This window comes from Panthera onca, chromosome C1 (genome assembly GCF_046562875.1).
Source record: "Panthera onca isolate mPanOnc1 chromosome C1, mPanOnc1 haplotype 2, whole genome shotgun sequence".
NCBI lineage: Eukaryota > Metazoa > Chordata > Mammalia > Carnivora > Felidae > Panthera > Panthera onca.
The window spans coordinates 111,352,221-111,362,592 of NC_138346.1; the positions used below are offsets into that span (position 1 = coordinate 111,352,221).

General features: G+C 52.2%; 1 long non-coding RNA gene across 3 annotated transcripts; it reads right to left on the reverse strand.

Annotated features, from left to right (window-relative positions):
* Window positions 1–500: 500 nt before the first annotated feature.
* LOC132672518 (uncharacterized) lies at window positions 501–10,064 on the reverse strand. Of its 3 annotated transcripts, XR_009607555.2 has the most exons (4): window positions 9,906–10,064; window positions 9,059–9,166; window positions 2,921–3,185; window positions 1,147–2,434 (listed from the first exon to the last, which is right to left on the reverse strand). It is a non-coding gene; the product is annotated as an uncharacterized LOC132672518 (long non-coding RNA). The 3 variants fall into 3 exon arrangements; XR_009607554.1 differs by lacking the exons at window positions 1,147–2,434; window positions 2,921–3,185 and adding an exon at window positions 501–707; XR_009607556.2 differs by lacking the exon at window positions 2,921–3,185.
* Window positions 10,065–10,372: the final 308 nt, after the last annotated feature.

Here is a 10,372-nt window from a genome sequence, read left to right on the forward strand (position 1 = left end):
TAGTCAGCCCTACTAGTTAGACTACAGACAGCCTCCTCAGGGTCTCAGAGGAGTTAATCCTCAGAGCCCCAATGGGTCTTTCTTTTTTCACACTTACCACCTACTCCCTTTCCCACCAGCCCGCTCAAGTATCCCTATTGTCATCTACCTGTCTACTGGCATCAACCAGTCCACCCACCCATCACCTATCCATCCAAGTATCCATCCATCCATCTATGTACCCAACCATCCATTCACCCACATATCCATTTACCCATCCAACAGCTACCCACCCATTCATCATCCCATTATCCATCCATCCATCTATCCATCCATCCATCCTTCTGGATATAGCATCCACCAAGTGCCTGTCTCAGGCACTGTATCAGGTGCTGGAGAGCTAACAGATGAATTAGATGCAGCTCCTACTTTCAAAGAGCTCATGACCCATTTTCAGGTGGGCATGTGTGTGAATAGGAAAACAAAGGAAAGAGTCAGAGAAGGCCTTACATTGGGAGAAAAGGAATGTTTCTATTTAAGGTTTCTGGAGTCAAGTGAAGGGTGGAAAAGGAAAAACACTGAGGAACTAAACAGAAAGTGCCATGTCAAGATTTACATTTTAGGACCATGTCTTTGGCAGTTCTAGGCAGGATGGATTACAGGGGAGAGATGAAAAGGTGAGTAGTTGGCAGGTTGTCCTAACATTCTTCATGAAGAATGAGGTGGCCCTAGGGAATCAAAGGAGAAAGGTCAAAGAAGGCCATAGGGTGAGATGCTTTGCTGGTGTAATTTCAGGCTGGGACTAGCATGTTTGATGTTTGGATTGGATGGATATTTTAAAGTGTAGGAGCAGAGATCAGGTTGGGGCTCTGGGCAGCCTAGGGGCTGTGAAGGCCAAGACATCATCATTGCCTGGTAAATGGTCTTCTCTTATTCCCCAGGCCTGGTGCCCTCCAATACTTCCTCCTCCTACCATCCTTGCTTCCCCTGACCCACCCCCCCCCTCCCATTTCTAGAATTATGAGAGCTGACAACAGCCAAGGGTCAGGGGAGAATAAGTGAATTTCCTGCTTGTAAATCACTGCAGGAGCACAGACTGTTCTTTGCAGTTGCACCCTGACCAGCAGCCATTTATCTGGATAATGCATTTATTTATTGCCGCTTGACTGTTTTGCATTGAGATATATGTGCAAACTTAAAGTGCCAATGATTTGCTTGCAGACATCAAAGGTAGGGAAAGAAAATGCAATTGGGCATATTAGATTATTTGGTATTGAATTCAGGGTCTGCAGCCTCCCATTTTTCTCCCTCTTTGCCTTTTCTACAAATCAATTTACATGACTTTTGCTGGAAATATTCATTGGGATCCAAATCTGTGGGCAAAATCCAGCCTTAGTGATCATTTTCCTAGCAGAAGGCAGTGAGACACTGAGCAGGGTGGCTGCTGGGCTCGTGTCAGGGTGGCTGTGCTGAGCAGGTCTCCTGCCTCCATCCTTCACACCCCACAGCCACAGCGTGGGAGCAGGGGCACACACATATGTGTGCATGCATACACTCACGTTCACACACACAGGATGAACTAGTCACTGAACTGTGAGGAGGTATTAAAAGAACGGGTCACTGATAGCTGGAGGAAATTGGGCCTGTCCTAAAGCTGCTGGCGCTTGGTGAAATCATAAGGAGGTCTCTGGGTTCTTTCTTCGGAGAGACACAGGGGTGAGCACGCCTCATCTGGGGTGTGTGAGGATTAGGGCTCCCATGTGAAGATGCGGCAATGTCCAGCATTGAGACTCTCCTCACTCTTATCTTCTTCTTGCTGGAGGTATGGGTGGGCCTTGCGGTCAGTGATGTGGCTGGGAAGGTGGTCACCATCCAGGCAACCTGGCTGGCAGCGCCCAGCTCTCCTTCTTCTCTGTGGAGCCTCCCACCCACTCACGGCAGCTCCCTGCCCTTCTCCAAGTCCAGACCTCTCAGCCTCCTGACCTCTCCTCACACCCCTTCCTCTACCCAAATGATGTCTCTCCTACCCCAGGATCCATCCAGTCACAGCACCACATTACCAATAATATTTTTCAACAATAGCTTCCAGAGCAAAGTTTACTTGGCGAGGTAGAATGACATGTAGGCTAAGGCACGGGACACTTAGGCTCTAGCTGGCTTTATCTCACTGACTCCATAGCTTCCTGCAAGGCCCTTTGTGGGTCTCCATTTCCGTATCTGTTAAATGGGGTAACTCTTGCTTGCTTACTTCATCAGGTTTTATAAGAATCAACAAGACAGAGAATGTGGAAATACTCTAAGGTAGGAACTTGCTGTGGAGCAGTGACTGAACGTGAGCCCCAAGTCTATGGCTTCTGCCGCATTCGCTGTGTGACTCCAGGAGTCCCTCACGTCTCTTATCTTGGGGTCCCTCCTCTGTAACACCTCAGACGCCTGTTCGGTTGTTCTGATGAGGCTGGCAGGAACAAGTAACTGTGACCAGGGAGCCACAGGCTTTGCTCAGGCCTGCCTGCCACATACTGAGTCCTCATGACCGCAGGGATTGCTATTTATTTTTAAGAAAACATTAAAATATGTGGACTTGGATGATTGAAAAAATGGGATTACTTTGTGAATCGAGAAGAATTTAGAAAAGCTGGGGTCTCAAGGGGAAAGGGTCCTTTCTTCCAAGTGCAATCCCTTGTCCTGAAATGAACAAGGAGCATGGGGGTGGGGGAGGTGGGAGAGAACCAGTTCCTGGGAACCTGGTGTCCTGTGGTTCCTCTGTCCGCCTGCTCTCCAGCCTCCCATGTCCTGAGAGTCCGGCATGACCTGAGTGGGCAGGTGGTTGTGCAGAGCCCTGTGGTTCTTCCTGCTCCTCTGGGGAGCTGTGCTCTGTGAGCATTCCCTCCATGCCAACCAGGGGTGGGCCCCGACACTCTGCCTGTCCCCTGTCACCCACCTCAGCCTCCCCTGCCTGTTGTTCCCTGTTGCCTGCAGGAAGCTGGTCTAATGAGGTGCACTTGGAAGCCTGCTGGCTTGGGCAAAACTGCTCTGTCAGCATTTCTTCAGCTTCTAATAAATTCACAGAAAAACTCCTTGCAGACAAAAGCTTGGCATGGAGGCTCTCTGCTCAGAAAGGTGGCTCCTCTTGAAAATCGAGTGGGAATCAGTTTCCAGGGCTGTCCCCACCCCATGGTTTCCTTTTGGGAAAGGATGTGGAGGGGCTGAGGAAGGAAGAGGGCAGGAAACCACTTGAAAATTTCAGACTTGCCTCCCCCAACCCTTGTCTCTCTCCCCAATGTCCTCCCCTCTCCCTCCCTTTTTCTCCCTCCCTTCCCCTCCCTCCCTCCTCACTCTCACTTACAGGGTCTGTGGCTGCCCTGGTATTACTCTTTGAAAACCTGGCGACTCCACCATTACACTCCTCCACCAGAGTGGAGCACGGTATTCTGTCTGTGCAAAGTGTTTCAGTCCCTGACATGGCACCCCTAACACTTGTGGCTTCTTTACACATTGCCACTTGGTTCTGGGAGGAAACCTGGGGGTTTATGGAGTCAGATGGGCCTGGATTATATTTCCAGATCATCCTCTTAGTAGATTGGAGACATGGAGACTTTCACATTCGTGACCACAGATGTGCCCAGCACACAGCTGGGGCCTTATAAAGGTGCAGTATGGCCCTGATTCTCATCGTGTCTGAGTCTCCTCTAGGGTGTGCACGTGCATTCCTTCTGGTCATCACACAGCCGCTCTCTACCGGTCTACCAAGGCTGAGGTAGTTCCCGAGGCACACAGGGCCAGATGCTGGTGAGGACAGGTGTCAGTCTGCACCCCTGCAGCGGGGGAGGAGCTGAGCTCCCTTCTGACTGGAACAGAGGTGTCTGGGATTCTAAGGGGGGAACCAGGGACTGGAGGCTTGAGCAGAGTCAGGCAAGTGAAAGATTCCAGAAAGTGGGTGAGAGGGCTGGTCAGTGTGGATGCTGTGCCTGGTAACTGGCATTCGCCTAAACTAGATTTGAAGGGCTGCCTCCCTGGACTCTGCGAGGAGGGCCCTGTCCTTCTTGATGACCACATTTCAAAGGGCTGGCCCAGGAGTCCTTGAGAAACATACTCCCGCGTGGTAGGAAATACAATATCTTTCAACAGAAGGGCCCGCAGAGGAAGAATTTACAATTTTAAGTTTTCTGAAGGAACTGCCTTATTTGGGGGTCAGGTGCCTGCATTCAGATGTCAGCTGAAGCACATGGCAAATTCTCTTGGCAGCCTTAGCTTTCTTCAGCAGGTGTTTGCAGGGGGTTGCTGTGTCCCAGAGATGCAGCCTCAGGCTGCTAGCAGCCACGTTAGTTTGTTCAAGTCCCTCAGTGGGTGTGTGGGCGGTGGAGGGACATTGCTGGTGTTGAAAGTTGCAGTTTTACAGGCTAAGGCTGAAGCCCAGTGGAAGGGGCCCAGAGACGCCTGACCAGGTTTTGGTCACCACTGAGTGTCATCCCCAGCAGGAAGCCGGGAGCTGTGATTCCTCTAACTTCCAAAGGAGCAGCCTGAGCCCAAGAAAGACCTGCCCACAGTTCCACATGAATGATCCAGAGTCCAGCTTATTGGCACCCTCCTGGGTCCGTGCCAGCTTTGACCCTCTGAATGGAAACAGATGTGGTGGCTCCATTTGACACTCAAAGGAAGGGGGAACGAGAGTTTGTCCCAAAAGGCCCAGAGCTGCTCAGAACATGGCCCTGAGCCTCCTGTGCCCTATTCTCTGAGTGCTGAGAAGGCCTGTTTGCTATCTTGTTTCTTCCCTGGATGGATTTGTTTTCCTCAAAATGGGTGGAAGGCAGTGAAGTGGCCTCTCTTCTTCACAGGGAGGTGGCTCTGTGCTCACAGAGGCCTCCTCCTGCAGAGCCTTGCATGTGGGGAGCTCCAGGGTCGCTGGCCAGTATAGGAGGGGCAGGGAGTGGGACATCCCACCTGCTGCACCAGGTGATCCCCTCACAGGCTGGATCAGGGGTGCATGCTGGAGCTCTCCTGTTGTCCATCTCAGCTCCCCAAGGGCTGGGAGGTAGTGTTCTCTGTGTGGTCTGGGCTGCCACACCTCTCCAGTGAGCCCATCACCATGGAGCTGACCTGAAGCACCCTCGAGGCAGGCCTGGGCCCCCCTTTGGATGAAGAATGTGGGCTGCACCACATGCCAGCACGCTGGGGTCTCCCCAGCCACTTTGGCAGACAGCTCTGTGTGGTGGGTCCTGCTATGCCCAAGCCTGGGTCATGCATCTTCCGGAAGCTCTGTGATGGTGAGGGATGTAGGGTCCTCCCTATGTCTGAGCGTTCCCTTGTGTCCCGTTCTCAATCTCCTTGGCTCCGCTCAGGTTACACCAGCACCAAACAGCTGGGGCATCCAGTGTAGGGTCAGACACGTGTGCTGGAGGCAGGCTGCCCCAGAGGGTGAGCTGAAGGGGCGGGCACAGGTGCTTGTTCCCACTGCCTCATGTGGGTGCTGGCAGATACAGAGGCTGTGCCTGGAAAGGGCTGGTCCATAGGGGAAGAGTGGGGTCCCATCCACATGAGGTGGAGAGCGGCTGGGGGACCAGGACAGAGGAGTCACTGTTGGGGGAAGGTGACTCACAGGCTGGATCCCCAGGCTGGGCCAGCGTGACCTTGTGCTGTCACTAGGCCACAGCCCAAGGTCAGGTTTTCAAAAGCTAACCAAACTGGAGGGAGATTAAGAACATCACGTCTCAAGGGTGCCTGGGTGGCTCAGCCTGTTAAGTGTTCGACCCCTGATTTCTGCTCAGGTCACGATCTCAGAGTTCAGGAGATCGAGCCGTGAGTTGGGCTCCACGTAGACAGCACAGAGCCTGCTTGGGATTCTGTCTCCCTCTCTGTCTGCCCCTCCCCTGCTTGCATTCCCTCTCTCTCTCTCTTAAAATAAATAAATTAATTAATTAAAAATTTTTTTTATTGAAAAAAGAACATCTCATGTCAGTTAACAGGAGAGCCCAACTGGATCAGGAAGCAGGTGGTTTGGGACACTAGATTTCCTGATGAAACCGTCCCATGCTCCCCTTTTAGAGGTGTCTCATCTGGTGCCTCAGCCCTTCCCTGCTCTAGGTCCACTGATGACACACTCTTGGGACTCCAGGGAACTTCTGAATGAACCCAGTGCCCACTGTTTGGGTCTGTGGACGCAGGGGTACAAGGTGGCATCAGACTCAGGCCTAGGACCTCAAGTGGAGTTTCATCCATTACTACATCTTCTGGATCATTAGTCCCCATGGAGCTGACTTCCCAGGATAAGAGGTGGGAGAATGGCATTTGTCAGTTACTCTTCCTCTATCCCAGGTTCTGCAGTGCAGCATGGCCAGGCATCCCAGGGCTTTGTCCTCGTGCCCCTGCTCTGAGGGGAGGACTCTTGGCCTTCCAGGGTGAACTTCACAGTGACCATGTTCTCATGGGCAAGAAAGCAGCGGTGCCAAGTGGGCCGTCCATAGAACATGCTCACACCAGGATGGGACTCTGTCCTGGGGTTTATTCAAGCTCACAGATGGGTGTGATGGATGTCAGAACCCCCTGCAGCATTGTTTAAAACACAGACCCAGGGACCCTGCTGAAGCATGCATGTAATCAGGTGGCCTTCAGGCTTGGGGGTCAGGCTTACTGGGTGGGTGGCAGGCTCCTTCTCAGTCCTGAGCCTGATGCTGGCCTGGGTATATGCAGTGTGACCACTGGGCCTCACAACATTCAACCGTTGAGCCTTAAAATTAGCCCAGTACATGGAAGGATCCCTTCTGGGGTGCTGGGGGCATTCTCAGAAGTCAGGAAAGTGGCATCTTTCCTGGCATGTTTCTCCAGCAGGGTTCTGGCTGCTCCTAGGTCTGTCCAGGAGTGTATCAGCCTGTCTGTCTTTGTTTCTTTCTATGATTCTTAAAACCATTCCTTCTAGGAGGAAGCTATTTGGCCTTCAACATTTGGGCCATTATTGTTGTTTCTTTTTTCCTAGGATTCAGGAAGGAAACCCCTCTTTCCTTCCCTAAATTGCAGTGTCCTGGGGACCATTAGTCCATAACTGGATTGGGCAGGGGGCCCAGTGTCTGCACATAACTTGCTGGGGAGACAGTTTCCTGGGGCCCACCTGATAGGATCAGTTTTAGCCTCCTGATTTCCGTTTTCTCATTCCAGGGCTCAGGGCACAGCTCTTAGGCCCAGCTCCTTCCTTGTGCCTCAGTTTCCCCAGGTGTGGAATGCAAGCCCAGCTGTGCTTGCTGTTGGTTGGGGCATGGGGTCATCCTGAGGTCCCATGTCTCCTTTGGAAGCTTTGCTTCTCCTCTGGCCTCCGAGGCTTAAAGTCCCAGAACTTGTTTCCTTCTAAGGGGCTTTGGCATGAAAGGTGTGGCCCATCATCAGCTTGCACAGCAGGCCTGGTCCCATTTTCCCTGGCCACTGGTAAGAAATGGGGCTGAGCTTGGCAGGGCCAGATCCTCGGGGAGGAGCACAGCCAGCAGTTGCCCTGGAGCGGGCAGAAGTGTTCTCACTGCCCAGGTGAGATACCTTCCTGTGCCTGACTGAGTAGGACAGACCACCAAGGTGGGGGCTGAAACTTGCTGGCCACTCTCCTCAGTCTCTGGTCACCTTTCCCAGCTCAAGCCTGAGATGATGAAGCACTTTCTCGCAGGGTGGTGGGAGCTCCCTGTGCCCCTGGACATCAGGGTCTGGGTCAGAACCCAGATTCCTCCTCCCTTCCCCCTTTTTGGAAGAAGGGCCTTTTGTATTTGGACTGCAATCTTCTTACAAAATCTGCTCCTTGGGCCCTACGCTGCTCTCTGGCCCAGCCTGGAGGGCAGTGAAGTGAGCACAGACCTTGGGATAGAGCTGACCTGGGTTTGAACCCAGCCCCTAGCTGCCAGCACCCCACCAGGGCAGGGGGTTTGCAGGTTTTGCTCCCTTGAGTGCCCCCAGCTCCTAGACCATGTGCTGGGCTTGCTGCATACACTTGCTAAAAGATACATGTGTGGTATTGGTACCAAAGAACATACTGGTAAGAAACAAAAAACAAGATAACCCAAAACCTGTCAGCACCTCTTCCCTGGGCTTCTACCCAGCCAGCTCTGTCTCACTCTGTATTTGTTTATCAATATTTTGATTTTTGAGGTTTAAATCAAGGCAGACAGATGTCTCCTGGGGCAGCTGCTCAGGAAGTGTGTGGGGGCTCCCTTCTGCCTCACTGATCTCTCCTGCCTGGCTTGCTGAGGGGTCCTTGCCTGCAGCAGCTGACCCAACCACATTCCTTCTCACCTGGGGTCTGGCACAGCTTGCTCCCTGATCTCAGGAGCCCCCCTGGATGGCTGTCAGCCTGGGCTATGTGAAGTGCATAGCAGCTGGGTCTGTCCACTGTCCACAGAGAAAGCCCAGGGAATCCCACATGTGGGCCTCACTGCTGATACACCCATTTGCATTGTCACATGTCCATGGTCTTCTCAGTGACACTTCCCCTAAACCATATCTGCTCCTTGCTCTGGCTCATTGTTTTCTGGAAGTTGTGAGTTTGGGGCACAAACACCTACTTCTGTTAGAAACCCCTTTCATGGTTTCCCTCATTGTGAGCCCATGGTGACACTAGGGAGTTCAGACCCAGGCCACAGACATACAACTTTTCATTCCTGGTGACAAGAAGGGATAATCTTGCCTTTTCCAGCTTCTTCTAGAAGCAACACACATTCCTTGGCTCCTGCCTACATGACTCCAGTCTCTGCTTTCATGGTCACAGAGCCTCTCCTGCATTTGACTCTCTTGCCTTCTTCTCATAGGGACCCTTGTGATTCCATTTAGGGCTTACCTGGATAATCCAGGAAAATGTTCCCATCTCAGGGGCCTTAATTTAACCACGCCTGCAGTCCCTTTGGCTAAAAAAAAGTGATATTCACAGTTCCAGGGATCAGGGCATGGTTATCTTGGTGGCGGGGGGTGGGGTTCAGTCCGCCACAACAACTTTAGAATTTTCTAAATGCACCATGTGTCAAGACTGCAGAGTAGAAAAGATTCTGTAGCTGGGATTCAGACACGGGCTGTAATTGTGGCTCTCCCATGTGGTTGGGCTGGGACAGGACCTCACCTCTCTGGGCCGCAGCTCACTGGGCTGGATTTCAGAGTTCCTAGGCTTCTTCAACACAGGCACTGCCTTTGAACATTCTTGGTGGCTTGAAATCAAACAACTGAGTGTCTGCATTAGAGGATGGAAAAAAAAGGGTTGGGTTGAGGCACCACAAAATGAAGTACCAAATGGTGTCTGAACCTTTATTTCTCAGCCCAGGGTCAGTCCCTGCTAATTTATCCAGGTAGTAATTCCCAAAGTCTGAAGACTGAGCTCTTTTGCTTTCCACTGTTTAAAAATGTTTGCTAGGCACTGTCAAGTGACTTGCAGTTTGCTGCAGGTTGGGCTCCAGAAAGCAAGAAGTTTCCCCCAAGCTAACTTGAGGTGCAGATTAGTTTAGGAAGTGTTGGGTCTGCACCTGAGGAAGGAGGGGCAGGACACAGTTCTGGGCAGAGGGCCCAGCTGAGCTGCAGTGACTCAGCTGGCCCCACAGAGAGCTGAGGATGGCCATGAGAGCGCAGTGGAGTTGGGACAAGGGGTGGGAGCAGGTCTGTGTGAGAGTGTGTCCAGCAGTCATGGATGTGGCCATCTGGGGAAGGGGTGTGGCCCTAGGCAGTCCCCAGGGGCTGCACTTTCAGCAACTGGAGAATGAAGCCTTCATTCCTAAAAGAGGAGCCAAGGCACATCATTCCCTCTCAAACCACCTTTCCTTCTTTCCTTCTTGCTTCTGCACCTTTGCACAAGGTGGTCCCTGTTCCTGGAATGTCTTTCCCTTCTGTCCAGGTCCTTTAGCTCCCTAGTAACTTCTAGTAACTTCTGCCTGGTGTGCTCACCCACCTCAGGGAGCCTACCTCCATGGGCCTCTCACCTCTGCCCACTTGAAGCTGCTGCTCTTGCTTTGGAGGCTCTTGCTGTCAGATTATATGAGTATTTGTTTATGGATCTATACTATGGCCTGAATATTTGTGACCCTCCCCATTCATGTTGAAATCCGAACCCCCAAAAGTGATGGTATGTAGTAGACAGAGCCTCTGGGGAGGGCTTAGGTCATAGAGAGGGGGCCTCTGGGGAGCGCTTAGGTCACAGAGAGAGGGCCTCTGGGGAGGGCTTAGGTCATAGAGGGGGCCTCTGGGGAGGGCTTAGGTCATAGAGAGGGGGCCTCTGGGGAAGGCTTAGGTCATAGAGAGGGCCTCTAGGGAGGGCTCAGGTCATAGACACAGCCTCTGGGGAGGGCTTAGGTCATGAGGGTGGAACACTCAAGAGTGGGATTAGTGCTCTGATAAAAGACCCCATAAAGCTCTCTAGCCCCTTTTCACTGTGTGAGGATATTAGCAT